General features: G+C 35.4%; 1 protein-coding gene across 3 annotated transcripts in view; it reads left to right on the forward strand.

The window, feature by feature from the left end:
* The window catches only part of LOC116647850 (BEN domain-containing protein 5), a 1,423,949-nt gene that overhangs the window by 33,287 nt on the left and 1,370,376 nt on the right, over positions 1-20,286 (forward strand). The window lies entirely within an intron of this gene.

Below are 20,286 nucleotides of genomic sequence, written 5' to 3' on the forward strand. Positions count from 1 at the left end.
ATTTTGATAGAGATTGCATTAAATGTGTAGATTGCTTTGGGTAGTATAGACATTTTAACAATGTTTGTTCTTCTAATCCAGGAGGATGGAATGTTTTCCCATTTCTATTAGGTTTATTCCTAGATATCTTATGGTTTTTGGTGCAATTGTGAATGGGATCGATTCCTTGATTTCTTTTTCTGCTGCTTCATTATTGGTGTATAGAAATGCAATAGATTTCTGTACATTGATTTTATATCCTGCGACTTGGTTGAATTCATGTATTCTAGCAATTTTTTGGTGGAGTCTTTTGGGTTTTTTACATAGAGTGTCACGTCATCTGTAAATAGTGAACAGTTTGACTTCTTCCTCGCTGATTTGGATGCCTTTTATTTTCTTTTTGTTGTCTGATTGCTGTGGCTGAGACTTCCAGTACTATGTTAAATAGTAATGGTGAAAGCTGTAGTCATCAAGACAGTCTGGTACTGGCATAAAAACAGGCACATAGATCGGTGGAACAGAACAGAGAACCCAGAATTGGACCCTCAACTCTATGGTCAACTAATCTTCAACAAAGCAGGAAAGAATATCCAATGGGGGAGGGAACATGTCTCTTCAACAAATGATATTGGGAAAACTGGATAGCAACATACAGAAGAATGAACTGGACCACTTTCTTATACCATACATAGAAATAAGTTCAAAATGGATGAAAGATCTAAATGTGAGACAGGAAACCATCAAAATCCTAGAGGAGAACGCAGGCAAAAACCTTTTTGATCTTGGCTGTAGCAACTTACTAGACACGTCACAGGAGGCAAGGGAAACAAAAGCAAAAATGAGCTATTGGGACTTCATCAAGATAAAAAACTTCTGCACAGCAAGGGAAACAATCAACAAAACTAAAATGTAACCTTCTAAATGGGAGAAGATATTTGCCAGTGACATATCTGATAAAGGGTTAGTATCCAAAATCTATAAAGAACTTACCCAACTCAACACCCAAAACTCAAATAAGAAATGGGCAGAAAGTATGAATAGACACTTTTTAAAAGAAGACATCCAGATGGCTTACAGACACATGAAAAGATGCTCATCATCAGGGAGGTGCAAATCAAAACCACAAACTGAAGGTTGATGGAGGAAGGTGGGTGGAGGTTGGGCTAGATGGGTGATGGGTATTAAAGAGGGCGCTTGTGATGAGTACTGGGTGTTGTATATAAGTGATGAATCACTGAATTCTACTCCAGAAACCATATTGCATTGTATGTTAACTAACTAAAATTTAAATTAAAAAAATGCAGTTATTTTTAGAGGCAGGAGATTTAACAGATGATCTCTAGCTTTCCTCCAACTCCTCATTCCTTAAGTATATCATGAAATTATTCTTTTAGGAAAGAAAGAAAGAGAAAATTATATAAGAAGGTATACCCACTAGAAAAGAATTAAAAAGTGCCTTGGTTTTTCAGATGCTGTATTATATTTTTATATTACTCAACTACTGTGAGATCTATAGTTTCTGTGAAGAGATAATACTGTGACCCAGAGCTAATACTTTGGAAATTTCTGAAGCATTTCAGCATGATAGAACTGAGTAGAATGACATTTTATATTTGAATTTATTTTTAAAGAGCAAAGAGGCAGACATGGCTTGTTGATTTTTTTTTTTTTTTTTACATCACTCAAGAAACATTTCATGATTTAAAACAAAGGAGAATTTCTGATACTCCTTTAATTTTTTTTTCACCTATTAAAACCTATTACATGACCTATTACATGACACCTATTACATGACCTCAGTAAATCTACCTACTTAACTCTGGCTTCTTTTCAAATTTTTATTTAAATTCTAGTTAACATATAGTGTAATATTGGTTTCAGGAGGAATTTAGTGAGACCTGGAATAGCCAAGCAATCCTGAAAAAGAAAAAGTTGGAAGCATCACAATTCTGGACTTCAAGCTATATTACAAAGCTGTAATCATCAAGACAGTATGGTACTGTCCCGAAAACAGACACATAGATCAATGGAACAGAATAAAAAAACCTAGGAATGTACCCACAACTATACGGTCAACTGATCCATGAAAAACTTTCAGCCTACTTGGGAACTACGGCAGTGTATTTACATTAGACTTAGTTGAGGATTTGAGTGGTAGCACAGTCAAGATCTGTAATCTTGGGCATGCATGATAAACTTCTGAGTCTTATTTTCTCTTTTGATAAATAACACAAGTGTAGGTTTATTACTAGGTTTAATTGTATATATACGGTATTATCATTAAGGCACTTTTGTGGTGTTATCTAGATACTCAAGAACTTCCTCTAATGGGAATTTCAGATGCTGTGGCTTGCTGGAGAAAGAAGCATTTTTGAGTACATATCACAAAATATAGTCTGGTGTTAATAAGTAATTCTTTTGTAGTTTCTACTTCTAGTACTTTTAAGAAACTAGGATAGGGTTTACAGAGAATTGGGATTGCAAAGATTTTTACAACTGTGGAACCAAAGTTTTTTCCAGATGTTTCTTGGGTTGTTCTGGTAATGTGTGATCATCCTAGATGTATTTGATTTAGAATTACTTATGTTAATAGTGAAATCATTTGGAGGAAGCAGGGCCATTGTGAGTGGAAATCTGATTAGATCAGGAAAGCAAAGACTTGGATTATTCTTTCTTTTGCTTCATGCAGGCAGGCCTTTTCTTTTTAAAAAATTAACTTCAGGGATGTAATTTACATCATGATGTGTATAGTTAACAATGCTGTGTTGTGTATTTGAAAGTTGTTAAGAGAATACATCTTAAAATTCTCATCACGAAAAGAAAATTTGTAACTGTGGTGATGGATATTAAATAAACTTGTAATCATTTCACAATATAGACATATAGCAAATCATTATGTTGTATACCTAAAATGAGTAAAATGTTATATGTCAATTATATCTCAATTAAAAAACCAAAACCAAAAACAAAAAAGTATATGTATTTTTATTTTGCCAGAAATACTCTATATCATCTAGAGGAAAGGGTTCATTCTGGTGAGGACGTGTCTCTATTGTAGCTCTGCAAAGCCCTGGGAAATATAGGGAAAATAAAATGCTTGAGCAGGAAATTAACTAAATGACCTTTCAGTTCTCTTATTTCCTCCTTCCCTCCTGAGAAATACAGTGAAACTGTCTCTTGGTACTCTTAGTATGCTTAGTAAAGACTAGATAAATGGGCAGACAAAAACTTGATTCAAAATGCATCCTTGATTCAAGAATAATTAGAGAACTTAGAGAATAACCTCAAGCTATTTTTATTCCCTCTGGGTTTTGTAGTTCTAAATTGTTTACAAGAAGCTTCTTATTGTCCAAAGATAGATGTATTTTCTTATTTTCTCTTAATATATTTATAGAATTGATGACATTGTTTTAAGCAAGCTAAATATGCGTATAGCAAAGGACTATATTTCTTGCCTTTGAGTCTTGGCATTAGCTTTTCTTTCTTAAATAAATGATCAAAATTACTTCCCTGAAGTAAATGATCAAAAGACCAAGTATAGCCCAGACTTATTATTAAAAACAAAAAAGGGGTTAATTATTTTGGTTATATTTATACATATATTTTCAGTGATTTGTGTGGTTAAGTTAGACTTGAGTTCCAATTCTGCCTATTAACCTACAATTATTTTAGGAATTAATTTAGTTAATATTTGTAAGCATTTAGTATAGTGCTAAGAACATAATAAAGCACAATTAAATATTTGTTAAACAAATTAAAAAAGTTACATTGTGAGAAATCTGATGACTTTCAAGTTCACAGAACCTATGTAGTATTGAACAAAGTATGAGCTCAGTGGAAATTTCTGGATTTTTGGTTACCTTACACATTGTATGTCCCTGGCAAATTTTAGATGGATGACACTGAACACAAAAATGCTCACCATTATTTGTTATTACATTGCTATTTTACATAGCTTCTTATATTTTTAGAAGCACTGAAAAATGTATTTGATTTGTTTTCTCAATACTGATAATAGATCATTTGAATCTCTCTAAAGATAGCTTGGCCACTTAGTTGTTAAAAACTGCAGAATTGGTTTGCCTTTAGGAAGAAGTATTTTAGATAGATAGTTCAGCTCTTGTTATTCTAGTGATAAGGTAAAAGTGTTAACAATACACCAAAGCTCCTTGGCTAAAAGGCTTGTTTCTTAATAAGTAGAATAAATAATTTCAAAACTCTTATGATTGAGACTGGTTTTCTGCCTCTTTTTGACATTTGTGGATAAAATTAGAGTTACTCTAATGATTTGGCATAAACAAAAGCATTATTTTTTAATTCTTTTCAAAGCATTTTAAAGTACTAAATACATTTGGCAGTCATGCTAGTGTATGCCGATGAGTTTTATAGATCTGTTTTTTTTCCTAGAGTGGTTGTATTGTACATAGATTATTTTCTTTAGCAGCAGGGAAGTGGTTTCCTAGAGGAATAAGTGACTAACCCAACAAATCTTCTGTAGACTTTTGGGGATAGATGATGTTAGATAGGCACTACAGGTATTATACAAACATTTTCTCACACAGGGATATGAGAAGAGAAAAGAAAGATTATAATTTGGAATAGGAGATAACTGGTCATATAAGATATATTCAGAATACACAGATGAACGTAGGTATGTTTTGTTGTTCACTATGGGTATTGGTATCACATAACTAAGTTAACCCCCTAAGTTTAGTAAGAAATTTCTGGGACTTTGAGATTCAGTAAAGAAGAATAGCAAAGGGTGCCTGGGTGGTTCAGTAGGTTAAGCATCTGCCTTTGGCTCAGGTCATGATCCCAGGGTCCTGGGATGGAGTCCCGTGTTGGGCACCCTGCTCTGTGGGGAGCCTGCTTCTCCCTCTTCCTCTGCCTGCTGCTCTCCCTGCTTGTGCTCTCTCTGTCTGTCAAATAAATAAATAAAATCTTAAAAAAAAAAGAACAGCAAAATATTTGTTTTGTTTTGTTTTCAGAGAGAGAGGGGGAGGAGGGGCAGAGGGGCAGAGAGAGAATCTTAAGCAGGCTCCGTGCTCAGTGTGGAGCCCGACATAGGGCTCAGTCTCACAACCCTGATATCATGACCTGAACTGAAATCAAGAGTCAGACACTTAGGGGCGCTGGGGTGGCTCAGTTGTTGGGCGTCTGCCTTTGGCTCGGGTCATGATCTCAGGGTCCTGGGATCGAGCCCCACATTGGGCTCCCTGCTCAGCAGGGAGCCTGCTTCTCCCTCTCCCACTCCCCCTTGCTTGTGTTCCCTCTCTTGCTGTGTCTCTCTCTGTCAAATAAATAAATAAAATCTTTAAAAAAAAAAAGTCAGACACTTAATTGACTAAGCCACCCAGGCACCCCACAAAATATTTGTTTTTAAAAGAATATATTATTGAATAAAAATGTATGACAAATTGGTGCAAAATATTTTCAAAACTGAACCTACCACAGAAGATGTGGAGCTTTCAAAACTTTCATACATTGTTGTTGGAGGTATAAACTGGTATAACCACTTAGAAAAGTTTGGCAGCATCTGTTTAAGTTGTGCATGTGCATACCCCACTGCCTAGGTATATACCTTTCCCCCAGATGTGTATGTATGTGCACAGAAAGTTGTGTACAAGAATGTTGATAGCAGTATTATTTGTGATAGCTTAAAATTAAAGCAAAACCTAAATGTCCATGATAGTAGAATGCATGGATAAATTGTTGTCTATTACTACAATAGAATACAGCAATTTGAATGAAAAAACTATAGTCAGCATAATGTTGAAAGAGATACAAAATAATACATGTCATATGGTTTTATTAACTTAAAGTCCTGGAACAGTAAAAACTACTTGTAGTGTTAGAAGTTGGAACAGGATTTACCTTTGGGGGAAGAATAGAAGATAGTGATTTGGAAGGGGCAAGATGATGACTTTGGGGTTCTGGAAATGTTCTATTTCTTGATGTGGGTAATTGTCTTTCAAATGTGCTGATTGTGATTATTCACTGGTCTTCATACTTAGGATTTGTGCACTTTTTTGTAGGTATATCTAGATAAAAAGAATTGTAAAATTACTCTGTTCCAGTATCTCCATGATTTGTTATAGTATCTAGAATACCCTTAATAGAGGAACAATAGGACCGTAGGATATACTTTACAAGACATTGGAGTAGGAGAAATTGGGCTTCTTTCTCTTTCTCTCTCTCTCCCTCTCTCCTTTTCCGCCCTCTCCCTTCCCCCCTCTCCCTCTCTCTGTCCCTCTCTCCCTCTTTTGTCCCCCTCTCCCCCTTTCCCTTCCTTCTTCCCTCTCTACCTCCCTCCCTTTCTTCCTCTCCTTTTTTTCCCAGAAGAACCTTGCTATCTACTAGTTTGGGGCAAATTAATTCTCTTCTTTAAACCTCAGATACTCATCTATAAATAGAGAAAATAGTATTTGTAAGGATCAACAGCATAGTTGATTTTAAAGTATTCTAAAATATGTATAAATGGAATTGTTCTTATTAAATGAATCAAGGAAGTATCAAAGATCAAGCGTTGTTCATTCAAAGAGCTGAACATCTATAGGTAAGAATTGATACTGTATTTAACCAAGCAATCATTTATGAAAAGCTGAGCAGCAGACATGTGAATTGCCAAAGGATGTGCTGAAAGGCCCCTATCTATTGGCTCTTTCCTCATGATATGTAAGCATTCTTATATCTCTCATTTACAGAACAGCAAATCCATTCCTCAAACCAATGTATATGTATATGTGTGTATATATGCTTATATGTATATATGCTTATATGTATAAGTGTATACATATATATGTATGTGTATATGCTTATATGTATATACGTATATGTATATATATGTTTTGTATATATGCTTATATGTATATATGCTTATATGTATAAAAAAGGTTCTTTTCATTTACTCTATAGTTTTTATTTCTCCACATTCTTTTTTCTCCTTTTTATTTATTTTTATCTTTGTTTTCCTGTTAGGGACTTTACAAAAATGTCCGTTTGTGGTCTCCGGCTATACTCCCATATTTAAAAGTGAGACACTAAAAAGCTGATTGGAACTTTTGTGTTTGTAAAGCTTATTGACTGAAGAGAGGGTGAGTAGGCTGGGTCATTCTCTGGGGGATGCCCTACTGTAAGTATCCATAGATTGTTTCTCTTTGACTAGTAATTTTTCCCAGTAAGAGATCCTTTAATTTTCTGCCTTGTGGGGAAAAAACCGGGTTGCAAGAATTCTTGTTGTAAATGAGGTAAGGGGGCTTGGAAACTTATGACTTAGTACATAGACTTTCAATTAATCTTCTTAATTTTAGTAAGGTTTTCCCACGTTTAGCTCTACCTGGTAATTTTAGTTCCAGAGTCCAATGTCGCAAATATTAATGCTTCCCACAAATATTTTTAGTTCTCTTCTCTTTGAGGTTAGATGTGTCCATGTGATATCTTTTGGCCCATGAAAAGGAAGTAGAGGTGATCGTCCTGAGCAGAAGCATTTAATTGCGGGTGAGACTCATTCCTACCAATTCAGTCATGGGAACCACGTGTTGATATGGCCAGCATGTGGAGGGTAACTGCCCTAAAGTGTTGTCCATCTGAATAAGAATAAACTGTCATTGTACCAAACTACTGAGGTTTTGGGCTTGTGTAATATATCCTGGCAAATGTTTTAAAACTTCTAGAAAGTAAATCTCTGGTGTTTTGCCAGGATGGGAGAAAGGGCAGTTTCCATGTTGTGTTGAGTACATTTTGCTTATATAGTCTCAACCAGTCCTCCTGCTTTTAGCTTTATCTGTACTTCCATTTTCAGTGGGATTCTAGGCTTCTACAGTCAGAATCAACCTGCTTCTGGGCTTTGTTCTATTGCCACCATAGGTTTGCACTTTCTTTGTTCTTTTTAGTTGCCATTTTTCTGTTAGCTTTTAAATTTCCAAAATGTTGTTGCCATCACTTTCTTTTCTTGTCTCCCTTTGGGTTTATATAATTTTTAATTTCTCTCATTCCTATCATTTCAGTGAAGTTTTCAGAAGGGAGCTGTGTTGTTAAATATCAGTATTCAACACACCATGTTTAACAAGAGGACTTACTTATGTTACTAACTTGGTCAAGTTATTTCATATCTATGATTGATAAATTATTTGGATGACCATCAGGGTCTCTTTAGCTTGGAAGTTTGCAGTGACTTTATTCTCATTCTTTGGTAGAGGTTGGTAGAAAGTTTGCAATGTTCTTATTTTTTGGGCAGTACAGAACAAAACAAAACAGAAAATTTTTTATCATTTAATATTTTCATCACCCAAAGCATTTTGTGCATTATTACAAATAAACTTCCATCATTAATGACAAATACATGGGTTGTTTATGATTGATTACAAATCCCTTGAAAGTATAGAATGTGATTTTTACATTGTTAATTTATGCAGTAATGTTTGCTTCTTACATGTATTTTCTTATATTAAATAAGTGCTCAGTGATGGAGTGACATTATCTGATTTAGAAATTTTCTGTCTAATCCTTTGATCATTTATATATGACTTTCAAATTTTAGTAAAGATGGCATTGGAGTCTTGTTGATACACTGCTAGTATTTATTTGCAATGAGATTTATAGTCTGATCAAGTCTTCTAAAAAATGATTTTCTGAGAGTCATAGTAATGCTCATTCAAAATTTGATATCTACTTACAGTTAAAGGTAAAAGCACTGTCAATCTATTCAGAAGTACATTTTTTATGACTTCAGAAGTATTTGAACTTCATCTGTTCTTTTGCTTTGGAATAACCCTTGTGATTCAAGGACTGGGAGTGAGGGTAAGGTATATACTGCAAGCCCAAATACATATAACTGATCTATGGCTATATTACATCGTTTAAAAATATTTTCTATATGAATTTTTATAAATATGAAAAAATTGAAAAAATACTCATAATCAAAGTAGGTGTTCAAGTATTAGTAAATTATAATTTTACTAAGTTTTATGTAGTGTTGAGATACTATTTAATCTTTTTTTATGTTTGAAAACATTTTGAGATACTGTTTAATTTTGTACATATCCTATTACCGTTTACTGTTTTTATTTTATTTTCTCTTTAAAAAATTATCATGGGGCGCCTGAGTGACTCATTCGGTTAAGCTTCCAACTCTTGATTTTGGCTCAGGTCATGATCTCAGGGTCTCTTCCTCCCTTTGTCCCTCCCCCCCCTTGCTTGTGCTCTCTCTTTCCTCTCTCCCTCTCTAAAAAAAAAAAAACCAAAAGCCAAAAACCAAAAAACCCACTATCATATTGAGGAATATTAAAATATACACAAAATACTATTTTAACTGCAGTGATGAAGTTCACTAAACATTTAACCAGTACCTTTGACATCAAGAGTTCGTCTCTGGAGTCCTTGTCAAATCCAGTGAGCTTTGTGTTTAAAATAGAGTTGAGAAAATGACTTTAAATTATAAAAGGGTAAATTTAAGGAAGGCATTAGGAAGAAACTTCCTGGTAAGGAGTATAAAATAGAAGAGGGAAGGGATAGAATTCATTTCCTGGATTTCTTTATAATTATGGCATTAGGTTGTTCATAGGCTGAATTAGGAAACTGTTCTAGAGGCTTACCTAATTACAAGAGCATAATTTATCTGTCTGGCACAACTCTATAAAGTAAATGCTAATATTAACTTTATGAGGAAACTAAGGCACAGAGATGATAAGTATATTGTCATCTAGCTTGTCATTGGTGGAACTATGATATGAACTCAGTCATACAAATTGTCATACAAATATAAATATATATATTATATAAAAACATATAATAAACAAAATATTTTAAAATGGAAATAGAGTAAAATCCCTCTATTGGCACAATCAGAATCAATAGTTGGTCAGTTAATTGGAAAAGTCAGTTAAAGGAGTAAATGATAAAAAGTGATATATACACACTTTGAAACATATGAATATGTATTCACATAAAGCATTGTCTACATTTTGTAAGTTTGCTTTTTCAAAGCTGAGTGAGAATTAAAGGCACCTGTAAGCAAACTATAAAGAATTCTAGATTTTATTTTAAGTGTTTTTACTGGACACTCGTGTGGGTCAGTTGGTTAAGTGTCTGACTCTTGATCTCAGGGTTGTGAGTTCAAGCCCTAGATTGGGCTCCATGCTGGGCGTGGAGCCTACTTAAAAAACAACAACAAAAAAATAAAAGTCTTTTTACAGTTGTGTATTTTTTTTAAAGTTTTTATTCAAATTCCAGTTAGCTGACATATAGTATACTATTAGTTTCAGATTTACAATATTGTGATTCAACACTTCCGTACAACACATGGTGCTCATCACAATTGTGTTCCTTAATCCCGATCACTTAGTTAATCCATCCGCCCCCCACCTCCCCTCTGGTAACCGTTAGTTTGTTCTCTGTGGTTAACTGGTTTGCCTCTCTCTCTCTCTCCTCCCCCGCCTTGCTCTTTTGTTTTGTTCCTTAAATTCCACATATGAGTGAAATCATATGGTATTTGTCTTTCTGTGTCTGACTTATTTCACTTAGCAAAATACTCTCTAGCTTCATCCATGTTGATGCAAATGGCAAGATTTCTATTTTTTTGATGGATGAGTAATATTCCATTGTATATGTATTCTACATCTTCTTTATCCATTCATCAGTCAGTGGACATTTGGGCTCTTTCCATAATTTGGCTATTGTTGACAGTGCTGTCATAAACATTAGGGTGTGTGTATCTCTTCCAATCTGTTATGTTTCTGTCCTTTGGGTAAATACTTACTAGTGCAATTGGCTGGATCATAGGGTAGTTCTACTTTTAACTTTTTGAGGAAACTTCAAACTGTTTCCTGAGTAGTTGCAACAGTTTACATTCCCACCAACAGTGCAAGAGGGTTTCCCTTTCTCAGCATCCTCACCAACATATGTTGTTTATTGTGTTGTTGATTTTAGCCATTCTGACAGGTGTGAGGTGGTATCTCATTGTGGTTTTGATTTGTATTTCACTGATTATGAGTGATGTTGAGCATCTCTTCATGTGTCTGTAAGCATCTGGATATCTTCTTTGGAAAAATCTCTACTTTTTTTTCTTAAGATTTTATTTATTTTAGAGAAAGAGAGTATGAGTGGGGGTAGGAGCATAAGGAGAGGGAGAGAATCCCACGCAGATTCCACGGTGAGCATGGAGCCCACATGGAGCTCGATCTCATGACCCTGAGATCTTGAACTCTGAGCTGAAATCAAGAGTGGGACACTTAACTGACTGAGCCACCCAGGCACCCCTCTTCTGCCCACTTGTTCACTGGATTATTTGTTTTTTTGGTGTTGAGTTGGATAAGTTCTTTACAGATTTTGGATACTAATCCTTTATCAGATATGTCATTGGCAAATATGTCCTCCCATTTAGAAGGTTGCCTTTTTAAGTTTTGTTGATTGTTTCCCTTGCTGTGCAGAAGTTTTTTTTATCTTGATGAAGTCCCAATAGCTCATTTTCGCTTTTGCTTCCCTTGCCTCTGGTGATGTGTCTATACTTGATCTTAGCCAAAAGCCCAAGAAGCGATCTGGAGATGTGTCTAGTAAGAAATTGCTACCGCCGAGGTGGGTTGAATCTCAGGTGGACTTGCCCTAGTGGGGATGCTCCTGCAGGGCACAGGGGGGCAGTACTTGGTGTAAGTGGCTCCAGCCTACACTCGGTAGTGGTGTTTTGCCCACTGAGGTCAGTCAGTGTTGATGGAGGGGGTAGGCAGAAAAGATGGCATTGACTAGCTTTCTCATCCCTGGAATGGGAAGTTTGCAGCCGCCACTCTTCAGCAGCCCTCATAGAAGAGCAAACAATCACCCCTCTTGTGTCCCAAGCTTCTGCCAGATCCCTGCCTTTACCCTGCCTGCATCTGAGATGTCTGCCTACCAGGCAGCATAGTACTCCTGTGTTTTATCTCAGGCATGTAGCTGGGTTTCAAAACTCCAAATAAACAGATCTGTGCAGTGTGGACCCACGCTGGTCCTCTGGTGGGGTGGGGGGGGGGGCAGTGGTTTGCTGTGCTTTTGCAGTTTGCCAGTTTGTCTTGGAGATTGGTTGCATGATTGTGCCATGGTTCAGAGTTTGTGGTAAATCACAGCCAAAACCTGGCACCAAGGTTTATTGTCTTCAACTGGTCTCTCTGTTTCTATGCTAGTGAATGGAGCATCTCAGTGGACCTGCCAGGTTTTTTGTCCCCGGAGAGGCTGTGCTACTACTCCCAATGCACTCCAAGGAGGGAAAACTGTTTCTCCCCCGGTGACCCAGAGGATCCTTAGACCATGCTGCCTGCTCCCAGGTCTCCACCCAAGTGCTCAGATTGATATTTTTGGTGTTCAAAATGATTTTGTATTTATCTAGCTGTGTTCAAGGCACGAGGCCTTGAACTAGGGTGCCCCTAGTTCTCTGCCATCTTAACTCTCTCTTCTCATATTTTCACACTGTTAATCATGTTTTATGACTGAATAGTTTATAGTCTAGATATACTATAATTTATTTATGGGCATTTAGTTTTTCTAATTTTGCCTAATGTAAACAACACTGCAGTGAAATTCTTTTTATGTATCTTCAACCAGAAAGTAGTGGAATAATGCCTTTGAAATTCTGAAAGAAATTATTTCCAACCTAGAATTCTATGTCCAGCTAAATTTTCAGTAAATTTAAGGTTAGATTAAGGTTATGTTCAGACTTATAGGAAGTCAGAATTTGTATCTTTGTTTTCCTATCTCAGCAAGTTGCTTAAGGATATATGTATATATATCAGCAAAATTAAGGAGAATGTGATGAAAGAGAAAAGTAGATCCAATCCCAGAACATAGTGAAGGAAAATCAGAAATTGATAGCTAAGCAGCAAGCTTAGAGAATGAATCAGTCCAGATTAGAGTGGAAAGAGAAAATTCTTGGAAGAATAAGGGGTTCCCATGCGATAGGTTCCTGAAGATACTTACTCATTTGTCAGTAAGAAAAAACAGGAAGCCTATTAAAAAAACAGTAGGAAGAAATAAAACACATCACAAATACTTTTTTAAAATGAAGTAAAATAAAATGTGATACAATTTAAAGCAATTGATGGAGTGTGAGAAAAGAGAACACGTTTTATCATAATGTCAAGAATGTTCTCCTTCAAATGGTCTATGGCTTATGGCATTGGACCCATAAAAAAGGAAGTGCTATCCTAACATATCCTGTGGTCCTGTTTTGCTGTTTCAAATGGTGTTGATGGATTAATAGTCAACTTTTAGAAAAAGCATAGAAATTATAATTATGTTTACAGAAAATAAGATAAAAGTTAAAGAATGTAAAACTCTGACAGTTTGAAAATATAGCTCATGGAAGACAGGAGGTAGTGAAGTAGATGACAGAATGAGGGAAGAGTAGGGACAATATCTTCATCTGACAGTGAAGAGAGTTGAGGAGAAAACTAGTGTTAAGAAAATAAGAAATATGAAATGTGAGTTTATTATACAAGTTTATAAAGGTAACCTATAATTACAAAAAATATTGGCAAAGAGAGGTGTATGTATCTATTAAGTGAACTAAAGCCTAGTCTTTTACAGAAGGATATTATAATATAGCTCCTAAATTGATGATATTGAAATGTATACATACTATTTAGAGATATGGAGTATCTAGTGTAGAAGATTTGTCCGAAGTGGTTAAAAGAGGACTGGGACCAAGGATGAAGAAGAATGGAGCAGTATATCATATTTTTAAACTATGTGTATGGTTAAAAGAAAAAAGTAGTATAGGAATCATCTATTGTTTGAAAGACTATTTAAAGTCACTGTAAAACTCTGTGATACTGATGCCATTTTGTAGCATAAGCTTAAGTGAATCTAGGACTGTATTATTTTGAGTTTTTAAAACAGTATCTAATCAGAAAATGGCTGAGCGTTTCCAAAATTGAGGATAGTTTTGCTTGAATTACAAAGATGAGAAGAATGAGCCTCCCAGTGATTGTCCTTGTTAGAGGTCGTTTCCCTCCATTGAACTGTAATGGTACTTTATCTGCATCTCCACTAGGAAAGTTAATATCTGTCTAATATAGGTATCATGTAGATAACATTTTAACTCCCCGGTTACCTCCTAGACTAGACTCTATTACATAAGAGCAAGGTTGTCTTTGTCGTATTATGTTTATATATTGTCATGTCTTCAAAAGATATCGTACCTTTCATGTACTAATAGGTTTCTTTTTAGTTATTTAACAAATATTTGGGCAGCTCTTATGTTCTAGGTTACATACTACACTCAGGTGGTCAAGGAAGGTGTGTCTGAGGAAAGAATGAATAAACAAAAATTCTCCAATTCAAACTGCAAAGATTAATTAAATAATGAGCATTTCTAGTTGTTAGTTGTCTCTGTTTTGGGAGCTCTTACAGAGTGAAGCCTGTCTCCTCCAATGTGTCTGACAGAAGGAGTTGGTGAGATAACCGGGTTACTTAGAAGAAGTCATGCAGGTTAGCTCCACAGCCAGATTCTAGCCAGTTCTATTAAACGGCCACAGTTGGCATCCCTTACCCTGCCTGATTTCAGTGCATCCATTGGGAAGATTGTACAGATGTGTTTAAAAAAAAAAAAAAGAAGAAACAAATTGAAAAGGTTACTATGGCTTTGCTTTGTTGTTATAGCACTTGGAACAGCAGCAGTAGTAACAGTAATTATCGTAGTAGTAATAGCAATAATAATATAAGCTGTCAGGCAATGAACAGCAAATATGTGCAGAAACCATGCTAGACATTGTACACAAGATATTATTAATCTTTGTATCGATCCTGTAAGACAGGTATTATCTTTGTTTTACAGGTTTAGAGAGGTTAAGTCTTTCACAAAATATCATAGTTTGTAAATGTTAGAGCTGGGATTTGAAGCTTGGTTTGTTTGATTCCGAAGTCCATGATATTTCCAGTATGGCAAGTGGCAAGACAGGAGTGTGCAACCCTCGGGAGTCTGGATTTTGGTTTTGCAGGTTAACAGAAAGTACTAGATAAGTAGACCCTTTCTTGCACATTCTGTCACATCATCTGCTGTGGAATTTCAGTGGTTACTTGCTGACCATTTTCTTAATATTGATCTTATAGACAAGGCTTTTGAGAATCTTTTATACTTACCCTGAATTTATACCATTTATGCAAAATGATAAATTTCAAGAAATGTTTCGCTGCATGCAAATGAGCACTTTTCCAAGTAGCAGTAGAATGGTACAGAGTTTGTATGAGTTTTTATTATAAAATAGAATTTCATTATTTCCAACACTATTGTATTTAAGGGTAGAGTACAATTAAGTTTGTAACTGCCATTGGTTTTGCACACATAAAAGATATTCTTAATATTTTATCTTATTTTCTGTAACCATTATAAAATCAAATATGTAAATATGCTTTAGAATAGTAATTGCATTTCAAATTTGAATTTGTTTTATGCGGTTATTTAATCTGAGTTTCATTAAAAGAGAATAGTTTCTATAGCAACTACCACATCATTTGATATCTTTGGAATCTCTGAGATATGAAACACTTATTAAAAAACAAATGTACCCAGTTTACCATGTAGACTTCTGTACAGGTTTAAATGTTTAAGAAAAGTATTCCTTGTATATATATTTTTCTTAGTTTTTACCAAGTTTATTCTTTTTTCTTTTACTTTGGTATTTTTTCCCTTTAAAATTTTAAACCATATGTATTTAAAAATATGTCAAAAGAATTCAATGAGGAGGTGGATATTGGAGAGGATAGTAGGAGTAAGTGTGAACTCCTTTCTGAATGAACTCCATCAGCACACATGTTACTTCCTTCTAGGAGGAAACCTGTTAGTTTATCTCTTTGGATATATCCTATTAGGGTCATAAAAACCATTTCTAGAAAAAGATGATATATTATGGCATTATGGGAACCAAAATTAAGAGAAAATAGAATGCTAGATCATCAGTACCAGATTCTTGTTCCAAGTTTTTTTTAGTACTTTGAATTAAAAAAAGTTCAGTGCTAAGTAATGTGCACTGTTCTTGCCACTTATCAGCTGAAGAAAGGCTATTTCAACACTTGAAAATAAATAGTGCTTTCTGAAATCTATTCTTTCAAGTTCTCTTAAATTTGGCCTCATTTTTATTATCGGATTTGTCCAAGTTACACCCTTACATCGTTGCTAAATATTTTCTTTAAAGTTTATATTCTGGGGTGCTTGGGTGGCTCAGTCTGTTAAGCCTCTGCCTTCAACTCAGGTCATGATCTCTGGGTCCTGGGATGGAGCCCCGCCTTATTGGCCTTCCTGCTCAGCAGGGAGTCTGCTTCTCTCTCTCTCTCTCTCTGCCCCTCTCCACTGCTTTTTCTCTCTCTCTCTCAAATAAATAAAATTAAAAAAAAACTTAAAGTTTATATTCTTCATTTATTTGTATTTAGTTATGATCTTTTAAAAATCACTTGGTTTCACTATATACATTTATATATTAATATTTTCTCATAAATCCCTATCTTTTTCTAACAATTCTATTTCTCCTTATTGAGCTTCTTCTAACTTGTCTACATGTTTCTGGTGTTATGGAGCACTAAATTAAAAGCAGTGAAAGTTTCTTACGTATCATAGTTCTCCTCTCTAATATTCTTTTAAGAGTCCAGGAAAATGTCCCAAATATGTTTTAAAGAGTCTGCCTAAGATGCCTTAATAAGACATTTTCTTGCAAGTAATATAAAGAAGTTAAAAAGTTTTGATGCTGTAACAATACTTATAAGAAAACTGTCTTTCTTCTATGCGTAGTTTTGTTCCACTCAATTTTTTCAGTCTTCTTGTAAATAATGATTATTTCTGTACTATGAAGAATTTTTGTATCTCTTGCTCCCTTCCCCCAATTCCTTCAGATCCACACTATACTGAAAATTCAGTAAAATAAGGTTGAAGTATCATTAAAAAATTCTTGTCCTATGCACATACTTTTTGTAATAATCTTAGGAATGCAAGGTGTAAATGGAGATGATTGGGATAGATCATATATAAGTATATGTATAATAGAAAATTCAAGTCTAATATCTATAAACATTCTAATACCCCTGCATGTATATTCTACATCTGTGCTGTTCAAAGTAATTTTCTGTAATGATGGAAATGTTCTATGATATCTGCACTGGTAGCTGCCACCTACATGTAGCTAATGAACCAGTGAGACTGAGGAACTGAATATTAAATTTAAAGCACCATATGTGGGTAGTAGCTACCATATTGGACAACAGAGCTCTAAATGACTGGATGAACCATTATCAGTTCATCTGCTGTACTGTTACATCAGGGCTGCTGTTTAGAGTTGTGCAGGTGGTTTACTTTATAAGGATTCACAGCAAGGGGGGAGTAGAGTTTAAAATTTAGCCTTTGTTTGGCTTGCCAAGCTGTGCACCCTAGCAAAGAGCTCTATTCACCCAAAGAGACTGCTCTTTCTAATTCATACAAAGGGCTGGCAACAGCATTGTACACCACTACCAGATTGTGTTTTTCCTTCATAGTTTGGTTCTGCCACTTAATGTCCAGGTGATCTTGAGATATGTAGTTGACTTCTTTGGGCCTTGGTTTCCCCCTCTATAAAATGCAGACAATGTTACTTACCTTATGGAGTTATTATGAAGACTGACATGATACATGTAAAGTATTTAGAATATAAAGTGCTCAAAACCTTTATCAATTATTATGATTAAATAATACAGTACTTTATTTTGTAAATTTCTGCAGTATTTTCATATTCATTCAATTCTGCCTAGTACCAGACAAAGAAATAAAAGACAATAGTCAGTCCCTGCCCTACAGAGGCTTATAACTGAGTAGAGGTGAATAGTTCCAACGAGTTATGTAGCTTTAAAAATTAGCTTACTATCACATTATAGCTTAGGAACTGACTGAGAGAGTTCAGTTCAGCTAGTGATTATCACAGCTTTTAACTATATCTTTCACCCCTTCTGACTCTCAGCTATTCAAATTTCATGTGATCTGAGACTTGTGGGGAAGATGGCCGTGTAGGAGGACTATAAACTCTCCTCATCTCACAGACACTACTAGATAACACTCATATCAGTGTAAATAACTCAGAAGATGACCTGAAGATTGGCAGAACAAACCCCACAGCTAAATGTAGAGAAGAGGCCACATTGAAGAGGGTAGGAAGGGTGGAGACAGAGATGTAGTGGGGAGCTAAACACCATGGCCACTGGAAGGAGGGAGCTGTGGCCTTGGAGAAGGGTGAGAAAAAGACTGCCATACCAGGGAGCCTGCATGGGGAAAGTGAATCCCCATAACATTTGGCTTTGAAAATCAGAGGGATTGGATTTCATAATTTCTTACAACCAGCAGGATTTAAACCCTCAAACTTTAGCTATCAGCCCTTTCTGCTCTGGGGGAGCTCAGAGGGTAGTAGGAAGCTGAGTCCCAGCCCTTAAAAGAGACAGCACAACGAACAGTATAGAAGCAGCAATTTGAAAAACCCTGGGCATATGGGAGCAATAGTTATTTACTAATCTCAGAGTTCACTGAGGGACATCTCCAGGAACAAAGGAGTGGGCCTGGGCCATTTCCCTCCCTTCCCCCCCCCCAGCATAAACACTTGGCCACCTGCTGGAACCAGCAGGACACCCACATTCACCACCTAATTTGCTTACACCATGCCCTGCCACCCTCCAGCAAGGACTGCCTGACTCCTATGGTGCAGGCCCTCTCCCCTAGACCACCAGTGCCAACATTGCCAACACTGAGTCTCCTGACTGCATGCTTTGCAGGTTCTAGGTCCTGAGGACACCACAGAAATACGAAGGATTCTAAAAGAATATTATGAAAATTATATGCCAACAATTTGGACAACCTAGAAGAAATGGATAAATTCCTCTAAACATAACCTCCCAAAACTGAAATAGGAAAAAATAGAAAATTTGAACAGACCGATGAAATGGAATCAATGAAATGGAATCAGTAATGAAAAAAACTCCTAACAAACAAAAGTCCCAAACCAGATGGCATCAGAGGTGTATCCTACCAACACTGAAAGAAGAGTTATCTTATTCTTCTCAAACTATTCCAAAAGATAGAAGAGGAAGGGAAACTTCCAAATTCAATTATAAGGCCAGCATGACCCTGATTCCAAAGCCAAATAAAGACACAACAGAAAGAGAATTACAGGACAATATCTCTGGTGAACATAGATGCAAAAATCCTGAACAAAATAGCAAACTGAATCTAATAATACATTAAAAAAATCATTCACTATGATCAAGAAGGATTTATTACCGGGATGTAATGGTGGTTCAATATTCACAAATCATTCAATGGGATACATCACTTCAATAACTGAAAGGATAAAAACCATCCTTTTAATAGATTCAGAAAAGCATTTGACAAAGTATAATATCTATTTATGATAAAAACCCTCAACAAAATAGGTTTAGAAGGAACATACCTCAAGATAATACAGACCTTATATGAAAAATTGCAATTAACATCATACTCATAAAGGAATGAATGAGAGCTTTCCGCATAAGATCAGGAATAAGACAAGAGTGTCTACTCTCACCACTTTTATTCAACATAGTACTGGAAGTCCCTCCCACAGCAGTTGGACAAGAGAAAGGAATAAATGCCATCCAAATTAGTAAGGAAAAAGTAAAACTTCACTATTTCCAGATGACATGATGCTATATATAGAAAACCCTAAAGACTCCACCAAAAAACTGAGAATTAAAAAAAAAAAACAACTATGAGAATTGATAAATGAATTAATTGAGGTCACAGGATACAAAGTCAATGTATAGCAATACCTTGCATTTCTTTATACCAATAATGAAGCAGTAGAAAGAGACATTAAGAAAACAATCCCATTTAAAATTGCATCAAAAATAATAGGAATGAACTTAGCTAAAGAGGTGAAAGACATACTCTGAAAACTATAAAATATTGATGAAAGAGATTGAAGATGACACAAACAAATGGAAAGACATTCCATGCTCATGGGTAGGAAGGACAAATGTTAAAATGTTTATATTACACAAAGCAATCTACACATTTAATGCAATCCCTATCAAAATACCAACAGCATTTTTCACAGAACTAAAGCAAACAGTTCTAAAATTTGTATGGATCCACAAATGATCTTGAATAGCCAATGCAATCTTGAAAAAGAAGAACAAAACTGGAGGTATCACAATTCCAGACTTGGAGTTACATTAAAAAGCTGTAGGAATCAAAACAGTATGGTACTGGCACAAAAATAGATATATGGACCAATGGAACAGAATAGAAAGCCCAGAAATAAACCCACAATTACATGGCCAATTAATTTTTGGGAAAGGAAG

This window comes from Phoca vitulina, unplaced genomic scaffold, assembly GCF_004348235.1.
Source record: "Phoca vitulina isolate PV1807 unplaced genomic scaffold, GSC_HSeal_1.0 scaffold2, whole genome shotgun sequence".
NCBI lineage: Eukaryota > Metazoa > Chordata > Mammalia > Carnivora > Phocidae > Phoca > Phoca vitulina.